This window comes from Phoca vitulina, unplaced genomic scaffold (genome assembly GCF_004348235.1).
Source record: "Phoca vitulina isolate PV1807 unplaced genomic scaffold, GSC_HSeal_1.0 scaffold4, whole genome shotgun sequence".
Classification (NCBI taxonomy): Eukaryota; Metazoa; Chordata; class Mammalia; order Carnivora; family Phocidae; genus Phoca; species Phoca vitulina.
The window spans coordinates 50,051,055-50,077,689 of record NW_022589707.1 but is presented as its reverse complement, the minus strand read 5'-3'; positions in this window follow the sequence as shown (position 1 = coordinate 50,077,689).

Sequence of the window (26,635 nt, the reverse complement as noted above, 5' to 3'; positions counted from 1 at the left end):
AACACCTTTCTACAACCCACCCCCGCCAACCAGGGCATTTCAGAAAAAGCCTAGAAGCATGTACATTTGAAATGAGGAGTCCATCCTTTAAAGCAGCCGTTCTCAAAGGGGAAATAGCATTCGCAGTGAGCTGGGGAGAGCATTGGTTCTTGGGGAGGGGGAGTAAAATATTAGATAATAAAATGGCTTATGGCTCTCCAAACAACACATGTATTATATATCTGGAGATAAAGATATGCATACAGTGTGTCTTGGGTATAAAGTTTCATAGGGGGCTGCAATAAGGAAGAAAAAATCTAAAAAAAACTTCATAGGAGAAATGATGGTAATAGTAAGACAGTTGGGAAACACTGCTGTTCTCTTCCAAAATGACTTAATCCTGGAGAGACAGTCCCCTTGCACTGTTACAACTGCAAACCTAAACCACAAGGAAAACTTTGAGCCTTCTCTCAGTTTTCCAAATACTGTTTCTATGTCATCGTTCTCATATCAGTTACCAAGGTTTGATGATTTGCCTGTACCTACAAGAATGTTTTTAGTAGTACTTTTCTCTTTGCGTCCTTAGGAGAGACTGTCTTATCTCTGTCTGATTGTTCAATGTCCTGTTGACTCAACCACCTCCTTCTTTGTCCTTAATAGCACATCATTCTTTTGTCTTAAAGCTTTTATAAAGCAGAATGAGGTTATTACATCAAATTAGCATGGCCTTAGAAATATTTATATATGGATAATTCCCAAATGTATTTCTCTCATTCAGACCTCTCTCTCAAACTCTAAACGGTAAGTTAGCAAACTATGGCCCTCAGGCTAAATTTGGCTACAACCTGTTTTTGCAAATGAAGTTTTATTGCAACACAGCCCTGGCCATTCTTTTGCAGATTGTCTGTAGCTGCTCATTGGCAGAGTAGTTGTGGTAGAGAACATTTGGCCCACAAAGTGTAATAAAATATTGACCACCTGGTCCTTTACAAAAGGCCCTTTACAAAACAAACAAAAAACCTTCTATAGATGCAGCTACCTAGTCTTCTCCTTTATTTCCATTTAGATATCCATACAACCTACCAAACTGAGAAGGTTTAAAACCAAACTCTGTTCTTTTCTCTAAAATCTCCAAATCCCAGTTAATGGCAACTTCATCTTTCCGGTTATAAAGCCAAAAGTTCTGGAGTTACTTCTTCACTTCTTGGTTTTTCTCACATCCTACTTCCAACCAGACCATCCCATTGGCTCTATTTTCAAGTTGTACTCAGAAATGAGTTTCTTCTCCAGCACCTCCCCTCATGCTTTGGTCTGAACCAGTGCCATGTTTTACCTGAGCTACTGCTTTGGCCTTTGCAAACTTTTTGTCTCTCTTCAGCCCACAGTCGGAATAATCATGATGAAACAGAAGTCACTCTATGGCCTTTCTCTTCTCTAAAGTCTATGGTGGCTCCTAGTGTTCCTTAAAGTAACAGCCAAACTGCCAATAATGGCCCACCAAGTCCTAAGAGAGCTAGCTTTTCTCTGTTACCACTTGACCCCGTCCCTCACTGCTGTACCCATTCCTCACTCCAATCCATCCAATCCAGCTGCCTTAGCCTCCTTGCTATTTCTCAGAACACTACTCCTGCTTCAGGCCTTTGCATTAGCTGTATTTTCTGCCTGTAATTTTCATCCTTATGATAACCACATGACTCATTCCTTCACTTTGTGAAATTCTTATTTTTTTTTAAGTTTTTATTTATTTGAGAGGGAGGGGAAGAGAGAGAGTGAGCACGAGCAGTGGGAGGGGTAGACAGAGAATCAGACTCTCTACTGAGCAGAAAGCCCGATGCAGGACTCAATCCCAGGACCCTGGGATCATGACCTGAGCCAAAGGCAGACGCTTAACTGACTGAGTCACCCAAGCACCCTGAAATCTTTTCTTATTTGCAGTTATTTTTTTTCTTTTTTAAATTGTATTTTATTATGTTAATCACCATACATTACCATTAGTTTTTGATGTGGTGTTCCATGATTCATTGTTTGCATGTAACACCCAGTGCTCCATTCAATACATGCCTTCTTTAATACACATCACCAGGCTAACCCATCCCCCCAGCCCCCTCCCATCTAGAACCCTCAGTTTGTTTCTCAGAGTCCATAGTCTCTCATAGTTCGTCTCCTCCTCTGATTCCCCCCCTTCATTTTTCCTTTAACTTCCATCCCTATAAGAGTCTTGATCTCCTTGATTTCTGTTTATCCCACAGCACTTTTTGCCTTTAATATACAGAATTTACTTCTTTTGTGTACTATCTATGTTCTGTTTTTTCTCTCAGAATATAAATTCTGTAGGGTGGAGTTCAGAGGCTGTTTTATTTGCCTGTTTATGTTAAGTACTTTAGAAGAGTGCCTGTCTCATGATAGGTCTAGGTAAAGTGTTTGATGAATAAAACAAAGGAGGAGGGCCTGGGTGGCTCAGTCGGTTGAGCATCCAACTCTTGATTTTGGCCCAGGTCATGATCTCAGGGTTGTGAGATTGAGCCCCGCATTAAGCTCTGCATTGAGCATGGAGCCTACTTAACATTCTCTCTCTTCTTTTCCCTCTGCTATTCTTGCCCCACTCATCCACTCATGTGCTCTCTCTCTCTCTCTCAAAAAAAAAATCAGTTTTAAATTATTCAATAAACACAATAAACTTGTTCATCAGAAATGTTCATGAAGGGTACCTGGGTGGCTCAGTTGGTTAAGCGACTATCTTCAGCTCAGGTCATGATCCTGGAGTCCCAGGATCGAGTCCTGCATCGGGTTCCCTGCTCAGCAGGGAATCTGCTTCTTCCTCTGGCCCTCCCCCTTCTCATTCTCTCTTTCTCAAATAAATAAATAAAATCTTTAAAAAGAAATGTTCATGAAGTCATGTCTATGTGTGATTTTGTGTCTGTATGTGTGCATTTTCCTTGTCCCATGATACTGTAATTACTGTAAATGTCTTCAAACTAGGATTGCACTCTGTCTCTGAGATCACTACTTTTTCAGCCTTTCTTCTAAACTCTCAATAACCTATTTCAATGTCACATTGTTTGTCTTGAAAGTTGCTAATGCTCGATGGCCATCTATAAATCGCCTTATTCTTCTAGGTCCATTTCTTCTACCTTACTCCAAATTTGATGAATAGAATGTCTATGTGATTAATAGAATGCTCCTACATTTTGATCCTATCCACATTTGTGATGATAAGGGTTCCACCAAAACTTCTCATCTTAACTTAGGTTCTACAAAAAGCAGAGCCTAAGGCAAGGATTATAATGCTTTTTACTGACGAAGTGCCAACTTAGGGCAATGATGAAGTGGGAAAATGACAGTAGGGGAAGGAGAGCTGCAAAGCTGTGAATTCCAGGGCTCTTGCCCTTGCTTCCCTTCTCGACCAACTGCAGAAAGACACAGAAGCATACTCAGTAAGTATGTTCTTCTGTTATGCAGGAATTTTTTGCAAGGATTATAAAGAAAGGCCTTAATTTGAAATATCAACCAAAGAGACAGAGAAAGGGAAATCTATCTGCCTGGCATCTTTACACTCTCACTTCCCATTGGTCAGGGTTTCCGCAGAGAGTTGACTTTCCTTCACTTTTATGTTGCCTTGTTTGGCTGTGCAGGAAGCCGCTAGTGTGGCATATTATTGAATCCAGAAATGACTCAGCAAAGATGAGTTCAGCATGTGGGACATGAGGACTACTTAGGCCCAGCATTTTTAAATGTGACTCAAGCCTCCTCTGAGAAGTAGACAAGGACACCAGCAAAGTGACCAGTGGCCTACAAAGAAGTGTAAATTCTTTAAAAAATAAGCCATTGAGGGATTCTGAATGGGTGTACAAAACCACCAACTACAGTTACATTCAACCTGACTCAACTTCTGGCCATCCTCAGAGAAAAACAGCTTTTGAATCTTGATTAACTTCTCCAAGTTCTCTATCATTGGTCACAAGCTTGCCAGTATTTGCTCTCTCACTTCCAGTCCTCGTGCTCCTAACCCTGTCCCTAATCTCTAGCATTTGGCACCTCTATGATCTTCCCCTGCATCCTCTCCCTTTGGTTCTTTCTTGCTCTGTCATCCACAGCCAGTCAATCCAGGGTCACTTCTGTGTTTAACTCCAGCTTACCACTCAGAAGAATCTCCAGCCCTTAACTTCTTTGTCTTCTTTTACTTCTGGGTTGCCGTGTAATACTGGATGTTGTCACTACAAAAATAAAGCACATAAATGTCAAATTCCTACTGTTCTAACTTAGCCATATCTTCACCGCTGTTTTGCACTTTTTTTTTATTCATCTCAAAAGGACTCTAGCATTTTTCATCACCATCTGTTGAAATATCCTACTTGCTCAGCTTCTAAATTAGCTTTTCAACTCATTACTCACAGATCATTAAATTTACTGATCTATTAGTTCAAGAACATTCAAAATTGGCTTATCCCCATATGAAAATCTTCTCTGAGTTCTTCCTAAGGTTAACGCTTTTACAGACTGATGTCATGATTCTATCCTAAATTACTTCCTTTAGAAACTTACTTCAATAGTTAGCCACTTTTTTTATCTTCACTCTGTCCCACCTTTTTTTTTTTTTTTTTAATTTTTATTTATTGATTGATTTGAGAGAGTGAGAGTGAGAGAACACAAGCAGGGGGGTAACAGCAGAGGGAGAGGGAGAAGCAGGCTTCCCGCTGAGCAGGGAGCCCAATGCAGGACTCGATCCCAGGACCCTGGGATCATGACCTGAGCCAAAGGCAGACCCTTAACTGACTGAGCTGTCCAGGTTCCCCTCTGTCCCACCTTTCTTTATACATCTTCTCAAGTCTCTGACTAGGATCTCTTTTATCCTGAAATTGACACACACAAGAGGGAAATGAAATAAAGCAATTAGTTATTCTTTAATTTCATTTTTTTTCCAGCTGCAGCCTAATACAGATTGAATTATACGGCAAAGACTGTATTTCCAGCAATATCATCTGTTTTTTAGAGATACTTAGATAACATAGTTGGAGATAAAAATATATAAATACGGAAGTATGCACTTCAGCTTTTACTGTATGAAGCCATTACATGGCTAAACCCAAAGCAGCATATTCAGGCTTTAGCAATAAAAGTGATTTAAGTGTCTAAAAGTAGACTTCTAGTAAATTAGTTCATGCTCCTTTAGGCAAAACTAGGTTAGTCAAGATGAAATCTTAGTAGTATGTAATCTGCTGTGTTCCTTTTCTAACACTTGATTTATTAGTATTCATCTTAGTAACTTAAAAATAACCCTAGTTCCTGGCTAATTGTTAGTGCTAGAAAAATAATCACAGAAGCACTTTAGGAATAGTGCCGTGAGGAGCTTTGTGGTCCCACTCCCCAGTGAAACAATTATAATTGGTGAATATTATGAAAAATAACTATTTAAAGTGCCTGGAAATTTTTCTAGGGCATGCATGCAGCTAAAGTGCTTAGAGGAGAATTTATAAATGCCTTTCTTTATAATGAAGAAAGATATCAAATAATTTTTGACATTAGAATTTGGGGGGGGGAGAGCAAACTATACCTACAGCAAACAGAAATAAAAAATAAAGACCATATTAAAAATAAAATGGAAAATATAAAATCAATGAAACCAGAAGTTGTTTCTCTGAAAAGATAAAAAAAAAAATTAGTAAATCATTACTTAGCCTAATGCAGAAAAAAAGAATAACCAAATTACTAACATCAGGAAGAAAAGAGGGCCTATCATTATCACCTTACAAAAAATATATATATACTTAAATATATATAAAATATATAAATGTACATATATATAAAAAGGGAATACTATGAACAGTTGTACACCAACAAATGAGATAACATAGATGAAAAGTACAAATTCATAGAAAGATACAAACTACAGAAACTGGCTCAATAAGTAGAATATATGAATATACTTATAACAGGTAAAGAGATTGAATTCGTAATTTAAAAATTATATGCAAAAGCCTAGGCTTAAATGGCTTTATAGTTCAGTTCTACCAAACTTTTAAAAAGAATTAATACAAAGGCCCCCAAAACTCTTCTACATACTAGAAGAGGAAGAAAGATTTTCAAACTTGTTCTGCAAGGCCAATATTAACCTAATACTGAAATCAAACAAGGTATCATTAGAAAAGGAAACAACAGATCAATATTTCCTGTAGAGATATGAAATCCTCAACAAAATGCTGTCACATGCAATCCAGCAATATACACACAAAAGCAGTCTATATCAAGGCCAAGAGGAATTTATTCCAGTAATTCATACTTGGCTTAACATCCAAAAATAAGTTAAAAAATTGACCTCATCAATAGAATATAGAACAAAAATTACATGATATGTCAATAGACACTGAGAAGGTGTTTGATAAACCAAACACTCCTCACTCTTCATGATACAAGTACATGACAAACTAAAAGAACAGAACTTCCTTAAACTTAGAAAAGGCATCTATGAAGGGGCCCCTGGGTGACTCAGTCAGTTAACCATCTGCCTTTGGCTCAGGTCATGATTCCAGGTTCCTGGGATTGAGCCCCGCATCGGGCTCAGTGGGGAGCCTGCTTCTCCCTCCCAGCACCCACTGTGCTCTCTCTCACTATCTCTCTCTCAAATAAATAATTGAAATCTTTAGGGGAAAAAAGAAAAGGAAAGGCATCTATGAAAATCCCACAGCTAACACCAAACTTAATGGTGAAAGATGGAAAACTGTCCTCCTACAATGAGGAAAAGACAAGGATGTCCACACTCTTCACTTCTACTCAACCCTGTACAGGATATTCTATCCAAGGCAGGAAGATTTTATTAAAAAGGCATCTAGGTAGGAAAAGGAAAAATCTACCTTTATGAACAGATGAAATGATCTTGTATAAAAATGATCTTAAGGAATGGAAACCTCTCTAAGAACCAATAAACAAGTTTGCAGGATATAAGATCAATATACAAAACTCAGTTGTATATACACTAAGCAATTTGAAAATTAAAACAATTGAATTTACAGTAACATCCAGAAGAATATACCTATAATTAAGTTTAACAAAAGAAATGCAAGACTTGTAAAGTGAAAACTACTATAAAACATTGTTCAACTTAAAGAAGATAAATGAGGAGACATTACATATTTATGAATAGGAAGAAAATACTGTTAAGGTGGTGATACTCTCCAGCTTAGTTTTCAGTGGCTGACAGATTACCAATAACTTGGGGGCTTAAAACTACAAAAATTTATTTTCTCAGAATTTTAGGGGCCAGCAATCTAAAATCAAAGTATTGACAGGGTAGTACTCCTCTGAAATCTGTAGAGGACAATCCTCCCTTGCCTTTTCCAGCCTCTGGTATAGCTCCAGACCATCCTTGGCTTATGACTGGATAACTTTAATGTCTATCCCCATCTTTATAGGTCCTTCCTTTCTGAATGGCTGTCTTTTCTGGGTCTTTTAAGAATCCTTGTAATCGTATTAAGGGCCTACTTGGATGATCTAGGGTGATCTTATCCCAAGATCCTTAATTACATCTGCAAAAATTACCTTTACAAGTAAGGTCTTATTCACAGATTGTGGGGTTAGAGTGTGAACATATTTTTAAGGAATCATCATTTACCTACTATAGTCTCCAAATGGACCTATAGATGGAACATAATCTCCATCCAGCTGGCTTTTTTGTTGTTTTTAAGAAATTGACAAAATTATTTTAAACTTCATATAGAAAACAAGAAATTTTGTGTAGTCCAAACAATCTTAGAATAGAATAAAGTTAGAATACCCATGCTTCCCAATTTCAAACCTTACTGTAAAGCTATAGTAATCAAGATAGCATGTTACTGGTATAAAGATAGCCCTACAGATGAATGGAATAGAATTAAGAGTCTAGAAATAAACATGTTTGCCGTTGATTATTTTTTTCAACAAGGGCTACCACAACAAGTCAGTGGGAAAATAAGAATCTTTCAACAAAGGATGTGGAAACAATGGGATATCCACATGTGAAGAAGGAAGTTAGACCCCTAATTCACACCATAAGAAAAGATGACTCAAAATGAATCATAGACCTAAATGTAGGACCTGAAAGTAAGACTCTTAGGGGAAAACATAGACGTAAATCTTCATGATTTGGGATTAGGCAACGGTTTCTTAATTATGTGAACAAATGCACAAGAGACAATAAAAAATGAATTGTACATCATGAAAATAAAAACTTTTGTGCTTAAAAGGACAGCATTAAGATAGCAAAAAGACAACCCACTGATGTAGGAAAATACTTATCAAATATTTGATAAAGAACTTGTATCTAAAAATATATAAGACCTTTTACAACTCAACAATAAAAAAGACTATCCAACCAAAAATTGGCAAAGAATCTGATATTTATGTAACAAAAATATACACATAACTAATGAGCACATGAAAAGATGTTCACCATCATTATCCATTAGGGCAATGCAAATCAAGATTACTGTGAGATGCCACCTTGGCCCACTTGGATTGCCATAATCATAAAAACAATGATTAGTGTTGGCAAGAATGTGGAGAAATTAGACCTTTCATATGTTGTTGTAAGATAGTAAAATAATATAGCCCCTTTGGAAAACAATTTTTCAGTTCCTCAAAATGTTAGAAACAGTGTTTCTGTATAACCCAGCAATTAAACTTGTATACCCAAGAAAAATAAAGACATAAGTCCACACAAAAACTTGTATGTAAATGTTTACAGCAACATTATTCATAAGAGCCAAAAAGTGGAAATAATCTAAATGACTGTCAACTGATGAATGGATAAACTGTTATAATTGTAACCATACAATGGAATATTATTTGAGCACAAAAATGAATGAAGAAATGATACATGATACAATATGCTTGAACTTTGTTCATTATGCTGAGTGAAAACATGCTAAGTTAAAGAACTTAGTCACAAAAGACCACGTACTGTGTGAGTCTATTTATATGGAATGTCAATAAGCAAATCTAAAGAAACATAGTTTAGTGTTTTCCTAGGACTATGGGATATGAGGGATGGGATGTGACTTCTTATGAGTTCAGGGCTTCCTTTTAGGTGATACGAATGTGCTAAAGTTAAATTGTTACACAACTGACTATACTAAACATCATTGAGTTGTAGACTTTAAGTGAGTGGTTTTTATGGTATGTAAATTTATCTCAATAAAACTGTTATTTAAAAAAAGATAGAGTAACCACTAATACCCCCAAACACTGAGTATATAATTTCCAAACAATGCAACAGAAATCAGAAGGTAGCAAAAATAAACAGAAGAAAAGTGGGAAATAAAATGTATGGAATAGGATAGTAGAGTTAAATATAAACATACTAATAATTATAGTAGAAGTAAATGGACTAAACTCAATAAAGAAATATACTAGATTTTATTTTTTTAAATATATTTATTTATTTATTTATTTGAAAGAGAGAGAGAGAGACAGCGAGAGAGGGAACACAAGCAGGGGGAGTGGGAGAGGGAGAAGCAGGCTTCCTGCCAAACAGGGAGCCTGATGTGGGGCTCGATCCCAGGACCCTGAGATCATGACCTGAGCCACCCAGGCGCCCCTAGATTTTATTTTATTTAAAAAAATTTGGAACATAGTTGACATACAGTGTTACATTAGTTGCAGGTGTACATCTTGGTGACTCAATATCTCTATACATTATGCTTTGCTCACCATAGGTGTAGCTACCATCTGTCATTATACAACACTATCACAATATCATTGGCTATATTCCCTTTTATTTCCAGCACTTACTTATTCCATAACCAGAAGCCTGTATCTCCCACTCCTCTTGACTTATTTTGCCTCCTCCCATCCCCTATCTTATGGCAACCATAAGTTTGTTCTTTTATTTATAGGTCTGATTCTCCTTTTTATTTGTTTTGTTTTTTAAATTGCACATTTGAGTGAAATCATCCTGGATTGTAAAAATCTAGCTATATCATTTACTGGAGGTATCTAAAGCCAAATGACACAAAAATGTGGTAACTAAAACTCAGCAGATGACATGCCAAATATAAAGGAGAGGACTATCTTGCCATTACAATGACATTGGGGGAAAAAATAGTCTTTCAAAAAACAAGATTAAGCAGATCACAAAATAATGATAGGCTTACATCAAAAGGAATGAGATCTTGCCATTTGCAACAACGTGGATGGAACTGAGGGTGTTATGCTGAGCGAAGTAAGTCAATCAGAGAAAGACATGTATCATATGACCTCACTGATATGAGGAATTCTTAATCTCAGGAAACAAACTGAGGGTTGCTGGAGTGGGGGTGGGGTGGGAGGGATGGGGTGGCTGGGTGATAGACATTGGGGAGGGTATGTGCTATGGTGAGCACTGTGAATTGTGCAAGACTGTTGAATCACAGATCTGTACCTCTGAAACAAATAATGCAATATATGTTAAGAAAAAAAAAAAAAGAAGATAGCAGGAGGGGAAGAATGAAGGGGGGGAAATTGGAGGAGGAGATGAACCATGATAGACGATGGACCCTGAAAAACAAACTGAGGGTTCTAGAGGGGAGGGGGGTGGGAGGATGGGTTAGCCTGGTGATGGGTATTAAAGAGGGCACATTCTGCATGGAGCACTGGGTGTTATGCACAAACAATGAATCATGGAACACTACATCAAAAACTAATGATGTAATGTATGGTGATTAACATAACAATAAAAATTTAAAAAAATAATGATAAGCTTAATTTTATCAGGAAAATGTAATCATTCTAAATTCATATAAACCTAGTAACAAAGTTTCTAAATATATAAAGCAAAAGTTAACAGAAATACTAAAAGAAATTGACAAGCCATCAACATGATGGAGATCATAAACTTCTCCCAGTGCCTGATAGATCAAACAGACAAAAATATCAGAAAACAGTAGGTCATGAAGCAAGTCCCAACAAAATTCAGAGAAACAGGATCATAAAACTGCATGTCTTATTGATTTGTACAAAATAGATAATAATCAAAACAGAAAGAAGTTATGTTTAAGCTACTTTTCTGTCTGGTGGAGGATCTTAGTTTGTTCTTTTAGAGTTTATTTTTATAATTTTCATATTGTGGAAAGGGAGCTAGCATTTATCAAATGCCTAGTGTGTACCAGTTGTTTTACTTTAAATCCCCAGAAATGCCTTATGAGAATAATTATTTTAATTGTTTGCATATAAGGAAACAGATACTCAAGAAAGCTAAGTGATTTTTCCTAAGTTCTGGCAATGGAGTTGATGTTTGGATTCAGATTTGTCTGGTGGAGTCCTGCACTAAGCATATCTTAGAACTGAGATTGTTTCTTGACTAGGTACCTGACTGCTCCCTTCAAACTAGGCAGTGAATTTTGAGAATGGGCAAATGTATGTGGTCCTACTCTATAAGCAATTCATATAAAGTTCCTTCCTCCCTCCTTTATTTATATAAACCCTGAATAATTGCCCCCAAAATGAAGAGTTAACACCATACCACCTGATATAAATTACTTGCTGCAGTTTTAGTCCAGAAGAAGATGAAAGTTCACTTTACCAATATTATGTGAACAACAAGACGCTGTGCTTCAAGGTGAAGATGATCTCATTTTAATCAAGATGGTGTACAAAAGGAGGAGAAAATGTGAAGGGCAAGTTTGAAGGGAGAGCGTTTAGCTTTCTTAGGAAAAAATGGGTATGTCTTAGAGATGAGGTACAATAACATTTATTTAGCCAGGCAGTGGGATTTAAATATGATTTTATTTATGTATTTCATCAACCCTATGAAAAGGTAAACTTTTATTGCACATTCTATAACTGAGAAAACTGAGACTCAGAGAAGTTAGGTAACTTCATCTGGTATTTCACTGATAATATGTAGTAGAGCACGAATAGACACCAAGAGTTCATGTTGATACCATGTACACCATAATGTCTCAGGTATGTGAATGTTGTCTTTTTTTTTTTTTTTGAATGTTTTCTAATAATGGAAACATTCCTCGTTTCATGAAAGCAAATCTTCAATATATATTTTAGTTATTTTTTTTTTTTCCTTCTGGTCCAAATTCCTATTTTCATTTCAATTAGCCAAACTATTGGACAACTTTGAACTTCAGCATTTTTCTTTCTGGGGGCTGACTTTGACCGAGATACATATAAAAATTGATAATTGTCCTGTTTTTTACTCTTACAGTGTAGGATACACAGATAAAGGATTAGGGAAAAGCTTTGTCCAAATGAAGGAATTTGGGAAGAGCTAGAAAACCAATCAGAAGGCCAAAGTTGAGGAAGACTCATGTCCAGAAAGACAAAGGTATTCATCCTGAGGTAAAAGTTGAGGACACAAAAAACAGCCCCGGGGAATTTAGAGCTGGGCCAACAGGCTGAGTATTGATCAGCACTGAACTAGAATTAATTTATCATATAGGATAGACAGAAGGATTTTAATCACACTTGTGTCTGAATGCTTCCTGTCTCTATCTTGTCAAATTTCAAGAACTAAAGGGCAAGTACATTGAGCTGTAGGGGAAGTATGAAAGAATTAGGCCTAGGAGAAGTGTCCATTATGTTTGGAATGTCTTCAATGTGATTTTTGTCACATCTGTAGGACACAGAGGGCCTCCTGGTGGGTGCCCATAGCCCAGTTTGTTTCTTTCCAGAATCTTTACCTATGGACTACATTTATTATAGGATACTAGCTATGAAAAATTCCAAATTTTCCCGTTTTTATATTTGAGGTAAAACAAGATACAGTTTTTATATGCAAAGTAAAAGCCTTCTGCTATTTCAAATATTTAGCCTGACAAACCAATAATGGTTTCCCAAACAATGACAGGGTAATTGCAGTGTAGTGTATGGAATTAAAAATCCAAAGGACTCAGACAAATGCTACTTAAATCTAAAGGGGTTTCATTTTATTCTTTTATCTTTTTCAGTAAAAAATGCAAACGAAATTTTTGAATTATTTTTTGGCACCAGTTTTGACTTTTGAGATGTATTCGCTATTTACCAAAGGTTAAAAAAGTACTACGTTATGTTAAATGAAGAATCTGAATAATACTTTTTAAAAATATCCTATCAGGAGCACCTAGGTAGGTCAGTTGGTTAAGAATCTGCCTTCAGCTCATGTCATGATCCCAGAGTCCTGGGATCTAGCCCCGTGTTGGTCTCCCTGCTCCCAAAGGGGAGCCTGCTTCTCCTTCTCTTCCCCGTTCGTGCTCTCTCTCGCTATCTCTCTCTCAAATAAATAAATAAACTCTTCTAATAAAAAAAAAATATCCTGTCAGTGACAAGTGAAAGAAATAATACTAAAAGAGACTTCGAAGCTTCCTCTTTTTTTTTTTAATGCTTTTTTTTTTTTTTTTATTAGAATAGAAGATTGTATTTATTTGCAAGAGAGAGAATGAGAGACAGAGAGCATGAGAGGGAGGAGCAGACTCCCTGCTGAGCAGGGAGCCTGATGTGGGACTCGATCCCGGGACTCCAGGATCATGACCTGAGCCGAAGGCAGTCGCTTAACCAACTGAGCCACCCAGGCACCCACGAAGCTTCCTCTTCATGTGTTTGTTGATAATTTACACAATGCCTAGAATAATGAATTTGCTCATAAATAACATTATACTATATGAATGCTCATAAAATAGTTGCTTTTTCATGGAGATTTTATTTCCAGTCCCTTCCCAAACCTTAATGAGCTCAAGTTCAGTCTGTCTCGAGGATTGCTGGGTACTTGTGTGTTGATGCGAGTAAAAACCGTGTACATCATTACTAATGATGTGGCTACACCTACTTATAAATTATTTATAATTTTTGTAAAGAAGTGTCTCAAATATCTTCATGTTTTACCAAGCAAGACGTGGGGACAGTTTCTGTTTTATTCTGGAGAGAAGAGTTTTTCTCATTTTGTTTCACAATGACTCTGCAGACGGAGAGAGTGAAAGGTGTTTTACTCTTATTATCGACTCTAGTTTGCCGTAAGTCACGTGGTTTCTTTCTTAGAAACATAGAAATCATGAGCTGGAAAGAACCTTAGAAATCAGTCCTGTGATTTTACAAACTGGGAAAATGTAACACAGAAAGTTTAAGTGACTGTCCAAGGTAATAGATTCAGTTAGTGGCTGAGCCTCCTTCTGTTAACAGTGTTTTTCCACTACACACCTCCTATTTTGCATCATGTCAAAATAACTGGTCAACTCACACAGAAAAAGTAAAACCTAGTTGGGCATTTGACCAATTAGCCTGTGATGAGGGCTGCAGAGTTCTCCATTTTGTGTATTACACAGATGATAACTGTTACTATATTACATGGTGTCCACCTGATGAAGACCGTGAAGAAAACATGCCTTCCTAGTCTTCGTATCAGAATATGTTGTGTTTTATCCTTAACAACTTGATTCTCCACAGGGAACGCTGAATTCTGCAATGGATCAGTTTTTTCTTTTCCAATTGCCTGCACAAAAGCTAAGAGTAAATGTGTGTTTTATTTATTTTATTATTGTAGACAGCTGCGTATGGAATCATTCTGCTGCCTTATTTCTGGCTTTTGTTTACACCCGTACTCATGATTCTTGTTTTCTTTTACACCTATTTCTATACTGTGTTATACTGTTCTGTTTGGTTGTTGAAACTTAAATTCTTTCAGTGGCAAGACAAATATAAATAACCAAACGTATATGGGGTTCAATTCACTATGTAACTCTTTTATCATAGATCAAGTTTCAGAATCTATCCCATAGCGGATTTTTAATATATTTAGAAAGCCTTTTCTAACTCAGTTTAATGGGTTGATTCTCTTCAACCTTGGGCTAGTCTCATTTCGGTAAGTTTACATCATGGAGATGACATGAGGAAATTAAATTATTTTGTAACTTGCTTACCTAATTTGATTTGCCTGAACTACATCTGAACCTAAATTACAACTTACAGAAGATAAATAATGGGTTGGCTATAAAAAGTAACTCCTATAAATGTGAGGAGATTAATTATCAGTACTTCAAAAAATCTTTCAGCCAGGTAAAATGTTCGCTTTATCAGGGTTTCCATGGAGTTGAAAAGCTGTTGGTGGAGCAGATAAATTTCTGGGAGAAGATCAATGATACGGGCTTCAACTTCACAGGGTGCTCTTTTCCAAGTATTTCACATTATTAGCAGTGAGGAGTCCTAAAAGGGGGAGAGCAGCACGGGGGATTACAGAGTAGCGCAGAATTCTTCCAAAACTTCTAATTCACGTTTGCAATTTATTCAGGGCCTAATAATTGGGTTTTGCTTGAAAGTTTTTGACTTTATAAAGCAACGTTTACCGTTTCGGATTATTCTATTCACAAGACTACATGACCTCAAAAGCAAACTATGTCACTGGTCCTTTCTTAGCTTCTTCCCCCAGCTTTTCTGAGGGTTCAGCTGTGCGAGCCCTTACTTGTCTCTTACGTGTGGCGATATTATGATTTAAGAATCCGCAAATGCTTTGAGGGAAACAGTAGCACGAGATTCCAAGCTCACTTCTCTGTGGTTTCCTTTGCTCCTTGATCTTGGCTTCTCACGTCTGGCTGTCGTAATAGTTCTCTGATCACTTCAAAGAGTTACCGTTGACATAGTCTCATCATGAAGGTGAATCTGAAACAAGTTGCATTACTATGGCACGTCACAGAATTTCTGTTGTAAAACAATATTGGTATTTCCTATTTCATTGACAGTAAATGTCCCCTCTTCTCCTTCCTTATCCTAGGCCTAGCTAGCACCAAGTCCAAAAGTAATTGTCCATTTGTCTAAGCTTTGGAAATCTAAGCTGTAAAATCTCAACTCTACTGAGTAAGTGACCTTTGCCCTGTGCAAGATGTCTTCTAGTCAACTGACTGGGTGCTTCCAGTTTACCAGGGCGCCTCTGAGGCTGCGCCCTCTGCCTGAGGTCTTTTTAAGATGACTTTTCCTTCTTCAAACCTCTGTAATCTGTGTCCCATATTCTCAACTCTAATTCCTTATTCTATCCCCCAAAAGATTACAGTGCCCTCCCTATTAAAACAGGGTTAGATATTAAATATCCTCCTGCCTCTAAATTCTAGTCTTTTTCTGCTTCTTTGTTTTCTATGCTTTGAATAACTTTCTGAAATACAGGCCTTATGATGTCACTTCATTGCTCCATACCTCTCAGGCTTTCCTTATTACCCCTGGGAAAAAGCCCAGTGTCCTTGGCATGGAGTTTAAGGCCCTTTGTGTGCGGTCACAGCTTACTTTTCCAGCTGTATTTTTAGCTTCACTTATCCATGCATCCAAAAGTCCAATTTTTCCAGATTTTTTCATGGAAATGGACAATAAATTTTTTTAAACCAGATCGCATCCTGTCTTTCATGCCTCTCTGTTTTGGTTATGGCTGTACTTTCTTCCTTAAATGCTCTTCCTTCTTCCTTTCCCAGCAGAAATTCTGCTGACTCTTCATAGTCCACTGAAGCATCATCCCTACGGTGAGACCTTTGTCCTCCTCCCCACCAACCTTGAGAGGTCCCGTAACACTGATAATTCCAATATTCTTCTTTTTACATTGTAAGAAATTAAAAATGCTATTAATGGTTCTGATGTTTTTCTCCAGCTGGTCTATTAGCTCCTGAGGCTCCTTTCTCCTTAGCACAGTGCCTGAGAAGTAGTAATTGCTTTACAAATGTTGGCTACCTAGAAGTGAATTGCAATGAATACCAGTGTTTGGCTTGGGCTTTGGCTGATTCTTTAGACAGAGGACTGCTTCAAGCCCTGCATGGAAATCCCAGGGAAGGTTTTTTTTTGTTTTGTTTTTGTTTTTTGTCTTGTTTTGTTTTCTTGTTGTTGTTAGGGGGATCTTTCAGACTTGTTAACTCATAGCATATAGGAAGGAAGCAGCCAGCCTTCCCTCAAATCTTGGTCCAACCCTAGATATTATAGGGGATATTGTCATTTTTAAGCACAATTTTTTTTTCTAATTCCTTCAAAGAAACTAAAGTTTTATGCAGTTGGAAGTGGGAAAAAAAACTGTATAGAATACTAATACCTTATAATTTGAGCCAGAAGTTGCATCTATATAAATTTAGTTCTGAATTGTCATCAAGGTATAATACCAAGTAGCTCTGTGATTTCTTTTTTTTTTTTTTTTTTAAAGATTTTATTTATTTATTTGACAGAGAGAGACATAGCAAGAGAGGGAACACAAGCAGGGGGAGTAGGAGAGGGAGAAGCAGGCTTCCCCGCCGTGCAGGGAGCCCGATGTGGGGCTCGATCCCAGGACCCTGGGATCACGACCTGAACCGAAGGCAGACGCTTAACGACTGAGCCACCCAGGCGCCCCATGCTCTGTGATTTCTTAATAAGTTGGCTGGCTCTTAGCTGGGGGTGAATTCTATTTTGCAATTAAGTTCAGAGGTATGTGGGTTGCTTTTTAGATTCAGGTTATTTTCGGGCTTATGCTCTGACGAACTAAACTATAATCTAAACTTAGGATGCAAAACAGGCATCTGCTTGTGCCCGAAGCATTGGAAAAATGAGGTCTTAGGGCCCTTCATATAAAGTTTCCCAAATGCATACTGTGCTATAAAATTGAAGAAACCAAAGAGGGAAAATAAAGTAAGTGGAAACACAGACTGGCACACCCTAGGGTAACTTCATAAGGTCAGAATGGAAAAAAAAAAAAAAAAGAATAATTGAGTTATACCTGGAAGAATCATAGAAAAGAAATAGGATATTTGAGGTCTCCCTGAAAAGCTGAAGGGGTTCATGTTGTTACCTACATTTGGAACAGGAACAGTGTTTGCACTCTAGTGAGTGTAGAGGAGGGAAGAACATCTGTTTGGTCCTGGAAATTTGAAGAGGAGCGTACTCTCATGAGGAAAGTCCCTGAGATGGGCTATTCAGCTCCAAATCAGAAGGAAGCCAAGACTTGCTAGAGGAGTGATCCACTCTTGGGTGTGGGCAAATTGGTTGTCTTAAGGTTCTCTTTCTATCCTGTACCAATGGGGAAAGCAGCAGAGAACCTTTCCCAACCACTACCTTACTCACAAGGACAATTGAAAAAGGAAGCTGATCAAATCTGGCCCACATCAGACTCAAGCAGAGAACTGCTGGGGCTGGCCATACCTCTGCTCACCTTGGCGCTGCACCTAACTGCCTCCTGTGTGAAAAGGGGGAAAGCAGATAGATTGATGACTTCTGGGTTCCCACAGCTCGGTAGTAGGAGCACAAGGAGCTGTGGGACTGTAAAATAAATAGGAAAGGCTTGAGATGACTGTGAAAGAAGCATTTGGACATCAGAACATATAAGCCACTGAGCAGCAAACATACATTCCAAAGGGAAAAGGACAGGATGCGGAAAATCTTAACTGGACTAGGGCTGGGGTGATTGGGAACGTTCAGAGTCTTCTAAAGGAAATTTTCTTGAAACAACTAGGGTCTAATCTCACACCTCCATACCAAGAAATCATGATTACTCTTTCCCGGGAAACTAGAAGCACCTGTTCTATTTTCCACCAAAGCTCACTATTGTCATTTCTAATAATTTCTAAATTTGGTGAATGTGTTTACTCAGTGCCTATGTTACTTGCTGTTGAGGCATGTCAACCAGAAAAGAAATTATGTGAAATAATATCATGCACAGGATTATATTATACTAGCAGGATGCTTTCATGACATTGCACAAATGATGCTTAACGTACCAGTGTGAACTTGGCGCTTTGAAACTGACACTACACGGCCAAGCACTGACTACTACCCTTTTGTCCCTTTCGTTCTCTTGGAGCGTCTCGTCCCTGGGGTTCACTGACCTTAAATGGCTGATAAAATGGCTGCATGTCCTCAATTTTCCATTTTAGAATGTCTCTTATCTCAGATGTCAGCTGGTATGTTACACTTCCATCCATCAGTGCCGAGTGAGCTAGAAATGTATGATGCATGCTTCAAGTTTTTCTACCCTGATGGGGACTTGCAAAACTGTGGTAGGGAAGAGGGGAAAAAATGCTGGCTCTTGGCCTGTGCCTTGAGTTGTAAAAGATACTCTTCTAAATTAGCATATTTCTCTAAATGGTCACCGTATGTTATTTGATTCTTAAAAAGTGTGCATTAGATGACAAAAACTGTTAGAGCCTTATCTGGGTCCATACTGAGAGCTGTCAAGGTAGAAACTTTATCCTGGAAAATAGATTTAGTCATTTCACACAAACCATCACAGAAGGAAAATCCAAGTCACCAAGTGTTAAATTTGCCACCCCAACAAACATTATCTTAACAGATAATTTATTCTCCAGAGGACTAACATAACTTAAATGCCTTTCGTCACTGTTGATTATATGGAGAAATAAATATATATTTTTATTAAGAAAACTTTAAACTTCACCCAGGCCTTGAAGAAAGCAGATTTTTTGAGATGCTTAATTTAATGCAAACATTCCACACTGGCTGATTAAATGAAAAGCAACACGAAATAACACTCTATCTATAGCACATTTTTCATTCATTGCGCAGAGTTGGCCTGAGGCTTGTATAAAAAAGTACCAGATGTTTTGGGGTTTTTGGGGGTTTTTTTGGTTTTTTTTTTTTTTAAATAATTTTGTCTTTGTATGATGACAGATTCTCTTTGAAATTACAAAGTATGTAATAGCACGTTCGCCGTTTGAAATCAAATTTTATTCCCAAGTCACATCTAAAGGATGAGGCTCACTGTAAGGTCCCTTAATATGATCACATTACAGTCTTGCCACTTGGAGTTTTGTACCCCAGCCAGGAGGACTAATTAATTATAAGGAGCAGTAGGTTCACTTAACCATTTCCTGGTTTGATTAGGGTGTTAAGTGGTATTAACATAATCTATTGATATATGCCATAGTCCAAGGTGTAAGCCATGTTCTTTTTCACTATTCCTCGTAACCCAGGATAACACTTAGGAGAGTGTGGCAAAATTTTCACTTTACAGAGGTGAGGCAAGTGAAAACGCCGAAGAGGGGAAGGTTTCTGTGCTGCTGAGGCAGGAAGGGCACTCCTGAGAGGATATCCTCGATCGTGGTGATTACGAAGGTGAATCAATAGAGCCATAAAATTATAAAATATACTTCACTGGTTGCCACAGATAAAGAAAAATTGATAGTACGGTCAATGGGTTTGTATGGAAATTATCATGCTTACACTTGGTTAGTAGGAATATAAGTGGTGACAAACTCAAGATGGGATAATTTGATGATAAAGCTATGAAAAATAGTTTTGAGTCAGCAATTCTACTTCTAGGAATTTATCATACAAATAGATTTGCAAGGACGTGAATATTCATTGTGATACTGTTGTAATAGAAAAAGTGACATGGATATTTAGCCAATGTAGGACTGGTAAAGTTAGTAATGATCTACCTTGTAGTAAAATTATATAAGATTATGGGTGCTCTGCTACCACTTGAGTAAAAATAGGAATATGCATATATACACACACCTACATACATACATACGTATGCATGCACATTCGCACAAAGTCATTTACATGATTTTTCTATGCAGTATATCCATGAAACACTTCTGGAAGGTGCATAAGAAACTGTTAAGCTGTTTCTTCCTGGAAGGGAGATTGAAACATAGAATGGGGAAATAAAATAATTTTTATTGTTTTTATTATTATTTTATATTGTCAGAAAGTTTTTCTGTGTCCATGAGTTATTTTTTACAGTTAAATGAATAAATAGTTTAGGAAAAATCTTTTTTTCAGAAAAGTTTATTTTGGGGTTAATCCTATTTTCTTTCTGTCTTACCATATATATATTACTAAGGAAAAAATATCCGCATGGACTAGTTGGAAAAAAAAATTAAGATTGTAGCCAGCTTTTATTATAGGACAGGTCATGTTATTAAGGATCTTCATGCCACATTTTTATGTCTTTTCCTCTTGGTCCAGTAGACAAGTAAAAGCATTGGAGTTTGACAGAAATGTACTTATGTTGTCATATACTGTCGGCCTAGCCCCTTTGTTTTCTTCCAGAAATATCGTCATCTTTCTTTGGGAACTTCTCTTCCCTCCCGCCAAACACATGTGTCCATAAGAGTTCTTTTGATTTGTTTTGTTTTGGTTTGGTTTTTACCAGACTATGCCGCCTTGGCCAGTGTTCCCAGAAGGACACTACACTTAAGTCTGGCCAATCAGGTGCTGCCCTGAGAGCTTCTAATCAAGTTAACGTGAACATACACACACCTACATACATACATACATACATACATACATACATATGCATGCACGTTCACACAAAGTCATTTACATGATTTTTCTATGCATGCACACACACATTCTCATGTTTAAATAATAGTTTTCAAATTAGAATATTAGAAATAAGATTATTTTGAAAATTAAGCGTGTGTGTGTGTGTGTGTGTGTGTGTGTGTGTTCCTGAACAAACACACCATAAACAGCACAAGATGTCAAACTCTGCAAATTGAATTTAGTGAGGCAAAAATTTGACATTTGTTTTAATTTTCCAGATTTCTTTGTAAAGAATAGTTTTCCTTTAAAGATTGCAGAGATGCCAAAATAAAAACTATTACTGTAACCACATTGGAATAATATTAAAATGACAAAACTATAAAAAAAAGCTATGGGAGTCAATATTACATATTTGTTTTTTCTTTTTATTAAATAAGACAGTATGTTTCATATTACAACATGACCTCTTCCTGGGACATGCTCTAAGAACTCACTAAATCCTATTTAACACTTTGTTTTCACATTGCACATACTAAGAATGAACAATCGTAGAAATTTTGGGGTATCTATAAAATATAGGACTAAATATTTTTATTGACCAGGACTGCTGATCTTACTCCCCCCTCTGTCCCTGTAAGAAATTTTCTTTTCAGATTGAAAGCTTTCTTTTAAAAGGAAAAAACCCACCACAATGTATTCCAAATCCACACTTATTGTAATAGCATGAATTCAAATAACATGAAAATGACAGAATATCCAACAGTAGGGTGTTGTTTTAAAAGTAGAGGATGGGATGAGTAGTGTCTGGATGGTTTTCTTGAGAAAAGAACAGACCTAGAAATGTTGGTAGGATCTAAGTAGGTGTGGGAAAGGGCAGTTTCAAATGTGCTGATCAAAACCTGGGCTCTGAAGTCTTGCCCAAACTCAGAGACCCATTGGAGGGTGAGTGAACAGATAGACCAGCTAGACTGGAACAGATGGTCCCAGCTGCAAAGTCATGAGCGATGCTTTTGGAACTGTATGTTTGCACCAAATTTATAAGAGGCCATCAATGACATGATGATGATAGCAGTGTTTAAGCAAAAGAGATCTGATGACTTGGTGGAAAATGAACTGAACTGGGAAGAAAGCTGTTTTACATAATCCAGCCTGAGAGATGACAGGGACATATAGCTGGGGACAATGACAGAAATTCATGACCAACTAGTTAATGCATTAATAACGAATACTTTCATTTGTTCAGGGTTTACTCTCAGTAGGAGTAATTCTAAGTGTTGCAGAGCAAAATGCATTATTTAATTTTCATAGTAACCATGAGAAAGCTCTTAGTTACCTCCACTTTGTACAGGTAAGGGAACAGAGGTTCAGAGAATGTAAGCAACTGGTCCAAGATGGCCGCCCAGCTGGTAAACAGCAGTGGCAGGATTTCACCCTAGGTCTGGCTCCCTCAAGCTGTGCTACCTAATAGGATTTGGTGGCTTGACCCCCTTCCCACCCCTTCTCTCTCAGCCATCCCCTACTACTTTGCTCCTTGTTACTTCTGTAAATAGGCTGCCTCCTTGTTGTTCCCGAACAAACACGTTCCTAACTTAGCTTTTGCTGCCCTTTCCTCAGAGAGCCACATGGCTTTTCCTTCACTTTGCTCAGGGACCTGCTGGAGCATCTCATTAGTGAGCCCTTTTTTTTTTTTTTTTTTTTTTACTTTCCCACGTAAGATAGCTTCCCCACTCTCCTCACACATTTATCCTACTTTAGTTTCACTGCAGAATTTGTCCAACGTGACAAACTATTCAATGGTGTGTTGACTGTCTTCCCCAACCCCATCAGAATAGAAGGCCCTGAAGAGAAGCACACAGTCTTTTTCCTCACTTTAGTGCTTCTGTGAATATCAGACACAAAGTAAACATTTAGGAAATATTTCTTCAATGGGTGAACAAGGGGAACGGATAAAACTTTCTTTTGGAAATCTGATTTAAGGACGTGTCTAAACCCAGCAGACCTCTCCACTAGACCATCAATTCCATGATGGCACCAATCACATCTCTTCAATTTTAGATCTCCAGTGCCTGATACAGTAATACAGTAGAATTAAAATGAATTGCCCCAAGCATGATAAGTATACCACAGTAGACCTGTATGTATGGTTTGCCTCTACCTACCTTAGACGATCTCCCCCTCACAGCTTTCTTTTTCCTGTGTGCTCACACTTCTTAGTTTAATCATCCAACCGACTCTCTAAGATCCTGAGTCATTCATTTATTTGTTGGATGAATTGCCTTCTTGTCTCCCTCCTTAAGGCTGGTTTTTGTCTGCTCCGTTTATTGGCATTCCTTTATTATTATTTTATCTTTAACTTTTTGGTGTGTTCATATCTTTTCTGTATATCTTGATGTGTTCATGATTTATACCACTCTCATTTTTCTTTGTATCATTTCCAAGAGTATGCACCTGCATGAAAAGAATATTCAGAGGTGAAAAATTTTTATGACAGGGATGGAAAATGAAGATAAAACACCTGTGTTTCAAGTAGACAGAGTGAGCTGCCTGAAGATTTAATCAACTGAAATGGGATTCATTGAACAGACCACTCATGGCGAACTCTAAAAGCCCTTTGTACTAGACAGGGTTTGAGAAATAAAGCATCTTCTGAATGAAGAAAGTGAATAATGGAATTCCCATAAGATTTTCCAAATGTAACTTTGGTTATTCTTTGACTGGCTTTCACTTAAAAAAAAAATTGGGGGCAAAATATCTCAAATATAAAATCACATAGAATGCTACATGAACATTACTTATTAATGTGTACGCTTTTGATAGCAGTTCCCTTTTGTGTCTCTGAAATTACATATTTGCTGTTCTGTTTCAGGATACATGATACCAAGGAGTAGGAACCATATTCATAACATTTAATTGCCTTAAGAAATGCTTCCCCGTGTCTCAGAAATATGCATCTCCCATATATGTTCTGTGGGAGAGAATGACGGTAGATGTTGAGAAGCCCAGGAAAGGAGGCTTCAGGGAGAGAGGAGGCATTCGCTTTGGCTGGTGGGAAAAGAGATACAGCTGCGGGCTGGTCTGGAGCTTAAGACAGCCCACATGGACCGTTTTGAGAGATGATGCTGCCTCTTAAAAGCTGCAAAGGTCTTTTAAAAATGCTCAGTAAATCACAAACATAATACATGTGATTAGCTGAACGTAAGCCGTTCACCAAAGATGAATGATTCGGTGTGTTAACCTAATTGCTCACAGCCCAATCTTCCTACTTAGAAAGAGTGCCAGATCCAATCTAAAGGGGCTCCAAGCAGGCCTTCCAGGCGAACACGTCATGTCAAAACAAAGTGTGTGTCCCATGTCCAAAGTTCACTTTTTGACTCCTATAAATTTATTTTGTTCTCTCCTGACAGATCTTGGCCCACCCCGTGTCAAACTCCGGCAACTTGGGGTCGCTATCTATTTTATTTATCTCTGAAGAGAAAAGCTCACCCAGAGCAGACATCGGTCTGCTCTTAGCACTACTGTTTCTTTCTGGGCTTGCCAACTCTGTCAGTTTAAATGTGACATTTAAACTATTCCTTCAATATGACAACCTAAGTTGGCGAGTGGTAAAATACAATAATCGAAGTAGAGCTGAGCAAAAAATAATGCTTGAGAATAAGAAGGTGGGTCAAAATGGGACTGGTATACATGTCACACTCAGAAAGAAATCGGATCTGTGAGTGCTGGAAGTTTTGTTTAATAAAAGTCTTTGTGACAGGATCAATGTAAGTTAATAAAAATGTGTTAAAGAGGAAATCCCTATACTAAAAAATGAAAAGAATACACTGCTTGTTGATTTCATGTAATTCATTACTAAAATAAGAGCCTCTGAAGACAGAATAAAAAGCAAACACTAATGAATTTTTAAAGGTGAACTGAGAAGGTAAATTTTCATATGACACATTAAAATTGCAAAAACTTACCCTTCCTAAATTCAATTTAAAAGTTAACCTACAGCCACTGAAGAAATATAATGTCATGTATTTCACAGAAGTTCTGATGTGTATTTGACAATTAATTTGGGAATAAAAATAACAAGGACAACAACAAGAAAAAAGGACATCTGAAATTTCCTTATCTAAATGATAAAGATGTCTAACGACATAAAATCAGTCAGCTGTTTTGATGGACAGAAGTAATTGACACCTATACTTGACTGTTGCCCTAAGGATAGTTCAGAACTAAGTTTCTCTGTTACAGCCCTAGAGCTTGTATCAGAAACGCCATGTTGTCCTTGTGGAGATGGGCACTCAGTGGTGTGGTAAATACTTTCATGAGGATATGGACTCAAAGAGGGAACATTTGGAAGTCTCATGGTGGCAGCTTATTTTCAAATACTCTGAAAAATGATGTTTATTTTGAAATTACTTTTTAGTTTAGAATGTTTAGAAAACCTCAAACTACCTCATCAGGAACTTGTGTGTTTGTGTGTGTGAGTACGTGTGTGTAGAAGTTAATGTAAAGCAACAAATTAAATCTTTTTCGCTTTCTAGAGTAACACAGCCATCAAACATTGAAAACGTCCTTTGTACTACTTTTAGGTATGTCTTAAAATGAGAAAGAAAACTAGTAGGAATTAAGCCTGAATTCACAAGGAGAGCAAGGGCCTGTGTAAGTGAAAAGGCTTTATTTAGGAAGGAAACAAGGAAAGACCTAAAATGGATTGTTTATCTCCATTGTGTACAGAAAAGAATTGCGGTTCGGAATTCCAGATAGCATCGGAAAGGACTACCTTTAGGGTACTGATACATAAGGAAAAGGTCTAAATATGAAAAAATTAAATCCCATTGTCAGATGCATAACAATAAACAATGAGAAAGTTAAAAAGGACTATAATTTTCCAAAGTGCTGAATCTCTGCCATGACCAATAAATTAGATTACTCACTTTTAAGTTACAATTCTCTAATGTTGCAGGAACTGACCATTAACTTATAAAAAGAATACACCCCCTTATAACAGAGCAGCAATGTCCTCTAGACTAGATTATTTGTATGATATTCATGCTTCTTGAATACAGATAAGATAATTGCAGCCTTACCTTTTTTTTTTTTTTGGAGTTCTTTAGTACTTCGGTTTAAAAAAAAGAAAAAAAATTCCATGGTTCTCTCCATGACTTCAGTTTTCGGGAAATATGCTTCTAGCACCTTAGATAGTCTCCCTAGTCACTTGTGGGCTGTCTTTGAGAAAGCATATCTTCTAACCTTCTCTTACATAATTTCCAAGCTTCTTTAAAAGAAAATGGCCAGGTGATGGACACTGGGGAGGGTATGGGCTATGGTGAGCACTGTGAATTGTGTAAGACTGTTGAATCACAGACCTGTACCTCTGAAACAAATAATACATTATATATTAAAAAAAAAAAAGAAGAAGATAGTAGGAAAGGAAAAATGAAGGGGGGGTGGAATTGGAGGGGGAGAAGAACCATGAGAGACCATGGACTCTGAGAAACAAACTGAGGGTTCT